Source organism: Amblyomma maculatum, chromosome 3 (assembly GCF_055883805.1).
Source record: "Amblyomma maculatum isolate TAMU_Amacu chromosome 3, ASM5588380v1, whole genome shotgun sequence".
Classification (NCBI taxonomy): domain Eukaryota; kingdom Metazoa; phylum Arthropoda; class Arachnida; order Ixodida; family Ixodidae; genus Amblyomma; species Amblyomma maculatum.
In genome coordinates this window covers 88,340,477-88,349,514 of record NC_139346.1, presented here as the reverse complement: position 1 = coordinate 88,349,514, position 9,038 = coordinate 88,340,477, and the positions used below count along the sequence as shown (strand labels likewise).

The window sequence follows — 9,038 nt, the reverse complement described above, 5'->3', positions numbered from 1 at the left end:
CCCTCGCTCGCTCTCCATTGTCTTATCTCACGACTACAAATCCGATATTCTCTACTCATCACCCTTCATGTCAGCCTTCTCATGATCATTTGGATGTTTCATCTATCGATGTGGCTCCAATGTTCTTCGGCACCAGTTTCCCGTTCTTGCACTTACAGCTGGCCGATTCTTACTGCCCCATAAGTATCGCTCGTCTCCGCGCCCAATCTGTGACAGCCAACACCGCTTTCGACGTCAGGTCCGCCTCTTTCGATATCACTATGAAACACTCTACTACTACACTTGCGATCCTATTGATCACCGGTACGTCCCGGTCGTGCCTCGCGCTCTCCATAATCGATTATTGGAGGCTTAGCATGACGATGCCACTGCCGGATATTTAGGCCGAAATTGTTAAAGCCGCTACTTCTGCCCTGGGATTTCTACCAGCGTCGTGCGCATCTAGCCACTGTCGCATGTGGTCAAACTCTGCTGTGTCTAGCCACCTGCAAAAACATTCCTTACCTATCTGTACTTATTGGCTGTGTCGCCATCCTCTTGTTTGGGCATCTTATCTCAGGTGAGCCGGTCAGCGTCGGGCTGTCGTCGCCATTGACGATCTGACGCTGTACACCGTTGCAGCTCCCCTCCACTGCAGTGCCGTTTCTCTAATTACAGAAACGCCATTCTAGTATGTTCAAAACCATCGCATATGAAAATAATCAGGGTGCATGTTCGGGCAAATAGGTTTATCGGATAAAACATAGAGCGGATATCATTGCGCATGTGGTTCCAATCTATGTCTTTCCTTCTCTTGAAAGCGCTGTGTTTTCATGCTGAAAATAAAAATCGCAGCGTAGTTGTGAAAACATTTGGCGATATCCGCCAGACATGCATTTGAATAGAGCTTGACGAAACGAAAAGGGCATATACATGTCTATCTTTGCTTCACTTTTTATTTTGCGAATAGATAGCCCAAACGCAACAGTAAACAGGGCTAGACAAAGACCGCCTGCATCGACTTCAAGCGAACGCAATGCGTTTGCAGTTGCTGCAGGGATGTTCTTTAGAAGGCATTTCTTGTACAAAGAAGGTTAGCCTGCGAGGGAAGCGGCCGCGCCGAGGCTCAGGCCTCTTTCTGCTTCCTCCTTCGCTACCACGGCACGGTAGCCTTCCTCTGGAGAAGCTCTGGCCTCTTCCTCGGTTGGCATTGCTATGGAAGTGCTCTCTGAAAACGATACAACGACTTCTGTAAATCTTTGTATCAGAAAATAATTCCTTAGTATTATAAACGAAAAAATAAATTTCACCAATATATCCACGATTCCGATACTCAACAAATTTCTGTTAAACGGAAGGTCATTTAAGCTGTAACTGACTATTTTCAATAAAATATTCAGGCTGTTCGACGCTGCCGAACATGAACGGCGAACGTTAGCCCGTGAAACTCCACCATTATAGGTACACCTGGATGGTATGTTTGCTGCGTATATTTAGTGAACGACTTGAAATTACTTCTCTTAACTTTTTATTCTTACACGGTGTTGCAATCCCCAAATATGTATGCTGTCACGTGATAGACACACTGCCTGAACGCTGGGGCAAAAGCCTGTTGTAACGTTAAACGTCTGGTGCAGTATCTCCCTTCTCCCTGAATGTGCGCGTTAGAGCTAAAACCCTAAAATACATCAAGTGTAGACAAATATCAGATTTTCTTCCCATTTTCCAATTGGCTAAGTACAAATTATGGAGGCGCTTCTTCCTTTTTTTTTTGTTTTAGTGGGCAGTTCATGCTTTGCAAATTAATTTCACTCAGGAGCTAAAACATTCTGCATGCATGCGTAAGGAACATTCACAATTCAGTAATTGCTTCTGCTTGTAGCTTGCTCTGAACACAAGGGTTTACAAGACGACGCGCCCGCTTTGAAATGTGTGTGCGCAGTAATATATGCAAATTCTGGCAACAAAACGCGCACGACAGATAACACTGCGCGAAAAGACATTACATCATGTTGTAAGAACATCCCCTCTGGGAGAGAACATCGCTTGAATAGAGGCGACAAGAGAAGCGTGAGAATAACGGTCAGAGCCTTTTCTGTAATCCGCATTGGAATGTTTCGAACTATATCACGTATACATTACTATGTATACTGCGCACTGGTTTAGCCCGCCTCTCTGTTACAGTGCGCTCAGTGTGTTCCGACCACCCAGTGCAGCAAAATATGGATTTAAAATATCACTCTATCTAAGTCTGACAGGGCACAGAGGATAACATTCCTTCTGGGTCAATATATTCGCTACACAGTGGGGCTATCCTCATTTTCGCATCTGACTGAATGCGCAGACAACGTGGTCATTGAGTATGAGCGGCGACACCGTTCGATTTCTTCTCTCGGAAACAAGGGAACGTGTTGGAGTATTCGCCTTCTGTCGTGAATACAATAACCTTTTGATTACTCTAAGGTACCATGGCGTTGACAAGCGAAATCTATGCAGGCCTTAGATAACTCAGTCAGATAACATATTAAGTTTAGAAAATCTCCTCGAAAGCGCGAATATGCCTAATAATAAAGTAAAGTACAGATTAACTGGATATTTCATCCTCATTTAGTGCGTCCTTACCGCAGACAAGAGCAATGCAGACCAAAAGAGCAAAGATGGTAGATGCAGCTTTCTTCATCTCGAAACACTTGTCAGTGGAGGCACCACAGGACTGAAAACATGAAAAAGGGATATGACAATGTTTTACTGGACCTCAAATAACGCATCAAAATCCGCTAAAGAATGTAAAGAAAAAACAGTTTCGATTTGGTTTGGTTTCGTTTAAATCCTTTAATGTCCCAAAGCGACTCTGATTATGACATATGTTTGTTAGTTTGTTTCCAGTGGTGACATCTCGAAGTGACCCAAACAATGAGAGGCGCTATATTGGTGGGCTCCAGAAATTTCTACCGCCTAGGATTTCGCAACAGCATACGGGAGCTTTCTTTTTGCCTCCCGGGTACTTGGGTTCATTAACTGAGCTCCCTAGCCACTGAGCTACCGCGGCGAGGTAAACACGCTATTTTATCCACCTCACCATTTTCTACATTTGTGCAATCAATACACGTAATGTGGCCAGTATATGTGGATTTCAAACTTATGGTAACGATTAAACAAGCCTAAAGTCGGTAAAATTGGTAGTTCTAAATGTTGTTAGACTGTTAAGTAAACTTGTTTTCGTTGTCAACCCTAAGACGTGTGCCGCATATACGGTGATAATGTAATTACTTTATTCTACAAGCAGACCTTAACGACTTCAAGTTACCCTAATTCTTCTCGACAATGTGCGGCTAAGGAAACAAAACAGGCGTAGACAGTATAGAAGGCCAGGTCTATGAGGAGGCTAACAGACCATATCTGATATCCTACACGACATATAGTGTTCATAGAGATGAAAGGAATTTTATATAGGGCATATGTACAAGAGATATATGTATCGGGCCCCTTTCTATGTTCTTCGGGTAATATTATGTGAATCCTGCTCCACGCTTATCGGATACCTTTGTCAGAGGTTCATTCTGATATCGCTAAATGGTGAGCCCAACTAACGCTCAACTCATTCAAAGCCCTTTAATCGCAGTATTGAGTATGTATGCTTCAAGCGTGCAATTACGACGTCATTCCAATGCAAGGTGAAAGAAAAAGTCGGCATACAGGCCGCTCGGCACAATTTCGCTTAATTCCCGTACCAGGTGTGGCGTCGGTTACTGAGGAGGTGCTGAAGACTGTTGTGTAAGTGAAAGAAACATTCGGAAGGTAAGGCACAAAACGCTTGAAATTCTGCCCTCTGTTCACTTTATGCCGCACTGGCTGAAGAGCGTGGTAGAAACGCCTGAAGTTCCGGCTGCATCATCAGCGTCACTCTGACAGCTAATTCAGTTGTGCTGAGTGCGAAATAAAAGGTGTTTCTTAAGTACAGGAAAGAGAGTGTCACGTGCCGCCTGTCATATGCTTGTTAAGGCGTTGTCGCTTTTCGTTTTTTTTGTTTTGTTTTGTTTTGTTTTGTTTTCTTCATTTTCATCTCATCCTCATCGACATTGGTGATGACGAAAATGAACTGTACTTGTAAGTTTACACTTGTATGTTGCACCACGCCTTGTGTATTTTGTTCGCACACCTCTCGGTTATAATGACTCCATACCAACAAGCCCATTTTAAAGCTTTCGTGGACTGAGCCTTATGATTCTCATTGAAAAGCACAGTGCGCCGAGTATTTGAAGGAAGAGTAACGGTGATTGTTCGTTCGGGCATTGAAGGCAAACAAAGTTCACACAAAAAAAAAACCTTTGCAGTGGTCATTATTATTAGGTCAATTGTTGGGCGAGTTGGTGACGATGTTCCAATGTACAGCGCGACAAACGGGACAAGAGAGAAAACATAGAACAGCGCTGTGTTTGTCGTTATATGTATTTTCTCTCTTGGCTCGTTTGTCGCGCTGCAGACATGGATTATTATTACCTCGAAAAATTATTGAAGGTTTTGTATTTACTTACGATGACAACGGTTGCCGTACATTAGAAATAAATTACCTAATTTATACCATTCGCTCTTCATAACATAGATTCGAAAGCTCTCATCTCGCGAAAATTCCTTAGCGCACTCCACTATTTGCCGAACTTTTTATGTTACGCGGATCATTTTCCTCTACACAGCTGCCTGCACTGCCTTCAACTTGAGATCGCAGCTTTTCGTTGGCCACTACGGTTGTGACGTATGGGTGAATACCGCATACATGCAGCTGTTATATACTTTCCTCAGGCGGTATAGGACATAAATGTCATTTCAGATCTGTGAGCGCCTAACTAATTTCATGGTTGTTCCCTTTGATAGTTGAAAGTTATGCAGATCTGCCATCCCGCACTGCAGTAACACAAAACGGATTCATAAGCACATACCTCGCTTCTCTCCTTGAGGTAAACTGCGGTTACCTTTAAAGGTCTGGCATAATAAGTCGACTGTGTTCTCGGGATTTGCTTAGAGTTTAACTGCCAATCTACTATGAAATGAGAAGAATGCGGAATCGACACAACCAAACTGTCTTCTAGAGCTCACCTTTCAGGCAGAAGGGCAGTGATTGTCCAGTGAAGACTGTTGGATTGAGCTTCCTTTTATTTGAAAACCGCGTCGACTGTCCCCACTACAACACAAGTAAAATGAAATCTTAAAGCGGCGCATGCATCCGGAGTGTTGACAGGTTAACAGTAATGATACTGCGAGCTTCCGCTAAAAAAAAAATGTTCCGAAAAACATCCGCGCCTGTTTGTTCGTTTTAGAGTTATGAAAATTCTTATCTTGACTCTTTCTGCCAGACCCTGAACTTATGATCACAATGACTCCACAGCGTACGTAAATTCAGTGGCATATCGGTCAATCCACTCGTTCCGCAAAAGAAACAATTGCGCCTCCAAAAAAAAAATTGAAACTTTGCGAAGACCAACAAAATGGCTGACGCATATCTACTTTTCAGACGATTTATGGACATGCGATGCCATTAAAACGCTTTCATAAACTTTTTTAGTGATGATAAAGCACCTATTCTTGTCCAATGGCGATTACATTTTGAAGAATATGTTACGAGCGTAGTAAAAGAGGCTGCAGTAAAATAAACTGTTATGGAATACCACTCGCAAAAAAGAATCAAAGAATCAAAACATGAGAATAGCATACCACGTCGCGCTTTATATTTAGCTGCCGTGCAAAGCCCCTAAACATTTATTTATTCCAACGAAAACTGGTATGCATGAGTCACCACCGTTGTAATAAAATATCAGCAGTCTATTTATTTTTTTATGACAACGAAGCAGAATGTATCAATTGCGAACAGAAAACATTTAGCTAAATAGTTGCTGTACTATACTACACTGAAACACTGAAACACCTTGACTGATCCTTCATTATCCAAGCTTTATTTCGAAAACAATTTATTGAGACAAGGAGGTCAATGACATACAAACCTTTCGGAGCACTAAACAAGGTATGGACGGTTAGTGACAACGTAGACCCACATTGTTAACATTCGTGGTAAAATGTTAGGAATTCAAATCTTCTTTTTGCGTTTTGATGACACAAGTTTTCATGCAATTGAAACAGTCTCACTTGCGCGTGGAGAAAAATCTTCCAAATATAAACATTACTCGACGTAGGGAGTGCACAAAAATAAGACATAAAACGATGTTGTTGGTTTACTAAAGATATTTGCTCTCTAAATGCTATCTGTATCTAAATTTCAAAATTTCCCTGAAGCTCAAGGAATAGTAACGTTATGGAGATCAAATAAAGAAACTTTAATACGAAATTAAAACATCGGTTTGTCTGGGTTTATGGGGGTTAACTTCACAAAGCTGCTAATGCTACGAGAGACGCCGTAGTGGAGAGCTCCGGAAAATTTACCGCCTGGGGTTCTTTAAAGTGCGCTGACATCGCACAGCACACAGGCGCCTTCCTTGTTGCATCCCTTGAAGAGCGCCAGACGGGGCCGGGTATCGAACTTCGCGCACAGAATTCGAGCGCCCTAACCACGGCGCAACCATAGCGGGGCTGGAAACATTGAGGAAAGGAAGAAGACGTAATGTCAACTTCGTGAGGACACTAACACCCCATCGCCTATGGCTTCTCCGGAGAGCACGTTACTATCGGTGTGGATACGCACGTATCTAGGATGTCGGCCGAACAGTGATAAACTACGAATATAATAATTTTAGCCCAAGACCGCATGCAAAGAGCGCTTTTTTTTTTCGACACGCTGGCATTAGGCACACGCAATGTTTTCTGTACAAACTTCGTTATCAAGTAAGAAGATTTTACAGCAAAATGTATTGATTTGCAAAGCCCATCTAACTTTAAAATATCGTCTACCTAATAACAATTTTATGTTGACAACCAAGTCTCGGACACGCATTGCACCGTGGCACCGATTCACTTTCTGGGGCTAATTACCTTTACCATCTGCTTTTTAAACGCACCGAAATGTATCTGCTAGTACTTGCCCGCATTTATGACTGCATTTCTCACATCCCTTCCGAAAGTTCAATGAAGGGAGTAGTTCTTGACAGGAATTCCAGATCGGTCAGCTATCGCCAATAACATGGGAAACTTTTGAAGTGAAACACTGCATTTTCTTATACCATACATTTAAAACAATACATCCCTGACCATTCCTCCGCCACTTTGAATAAAAATGCCAAGAATTAGACACACTGTACACACTTCCTGAGCCTGCCCCGAGACCCAAGCCTTAGTTTCCTGTTTAGACGTGCCCTTGCGCTAGCGCGGCTCGGAAACAAAATTCGTACGCCAGATGAAAACCGAATAGAAGAGATCCTGTCTTTAGAAGCAAAATATGAAAATTAGAGAGCATTTTATACAGAGGGCTTTCTATGTAATTAACGGTGTAGTGCGCGACAAAAGCAGAAAACAGATAGGCTGGCTCAGCTTGCATAAATTTTCACTGTTTAGTTCAATATCATCTTCTTAGCATACAAAGAATAGTAAAGAGTGACTTTAATATTATAATAATCATAATCTACACTCATTTCATGAACATAATCACCCCCTGCACTGCAAAAATATATTTCCCGTAGCTTCAAATATTATACACTGCGCAATGCAAGCAAAATTATGAGAAAAACTCAATTCTTCTGTGTACCTATCCATTATGGAATCAATGGTTGCAGGTGCTCGAAATGCGAAAACAGGAAAAGTGAACACACCGAGGTGTCATAAACGTCGTACAAAAACAAATGTCCAGCATTTTGGAACCGTGAAATAAATAACAATTTGCGCATTGTGAAACCAATCTTGGGGGAGTAGAAAATGTGCAGTCATCAAATGCGCTTCTTTGAAGTACTGTTATCTCAAATACACGACGTACTCACACGCACAAGCACACAGATCTTATACATAATGCTATACTCAAGAATTATAAATTGGTGAAAAGGAGTAGCCGGAGCCGCTATGCGGCACCAACCTCTCCTTTATTATTCGTGTAAAAAAGGGAGATGAACCAATATGCGAAAGTTGTGAACATTTGCTCAAGATAATCCATATTTTATTCTGGGGTAGAAAATATGAACAGCGAAGCAATAACGTTCTACAGTTTTTCATAGAACATATGCATCGCCACCCACAATGCTCATAGGAAAGAAGCCACTTGTGTATATCTGTATTGTGTTTAGTTTCTTATAGAAACAATGTTTGTAAACAAGGTGTGATATCCATACAGCGTTTGAAGGCTGGAAGTTACGTTGTAGACAGCGAGCAACGCAAAGTGAAATGACAAACGTATTGTTAGCAGCCACGAATAGAACAGAGGTGTTAGAGGAAGAATCGTAAGCATGTGGTTTCCTGCGCGTGATTAAGGAAAATCAGCAGCTCACGTAAAGAGGCCAGGTAACAGACGGGCCCAAAGTGCAAGGAGAAATTCCAATGAAGGCATGCATAGGAAGGGATAGAGGGGAGTGGATAAGAAAAATGGCAGGAGAAGGTGGAAAGGAAATAGTTAAGAGAGTTGCATTTGTACTATACTGAACAAATAACTTGTGATAATGATTATGATGATGATAAAGGATACTGCCTTAATACAACATATAAGCAAAGAAATAATTGAATATACTGGATATATTAGATTAATTGGGTATAACTTGGAGACTAGCATTAGGCCAATGAACTTAGTTTTACCTACGCTACCATTAAAACCTTCTCTATGGGTTTCATAGGTAGAAGTAGCCAATTCTGGAGAATCGCCTTCAGTGAAGCCCAGTGTCTCTTTCAAGGTGTCATCATTCCTCGGCAGTGAACCAAGGAAACAATGCTGGCATCAGTAAGTGCTCCTTCTAACAGCGCTGAAAGAAGTAGCTTTTTGCGGCTTAATAACCTCCAAATTGGCTCGTGAAGTTCGTTCAACACCCCAACGAAGTGCAATGCAACACATTCTTCCAGAACATGGCCATGCATGGGATGGTATGCATAGCAATAAAGGATTCCCTTACTTTTACAAAAGAAAACAATGTCAAACGAAA

General features: G+C 41.9%; 1 long non-coding RNA gene across 1 annotated transcript; it reads right to left on the bottom strand.

The window, feature by feature from the left end:
• Nucleotides 1-930: 930 nt before the first annotated feature.
• LOC146195214 (uncharacterized) lies at nucleotides 931-2,686 on the bottom strand. Its single transcript, XR_014705540.1, has 2 exons — nucleotides 2,602-2,686; nucleotides 931-1,207 (listed from the first exon to the last, which is right to left on the bottom strand). It is a non-coding gene; the product is annotated as an uncharacterized LOC146195214 (long non-coding RNA).
• Between the last annotated feature and the right edge of the window lie 6,352 nt (nucleotides 2,687-9,038).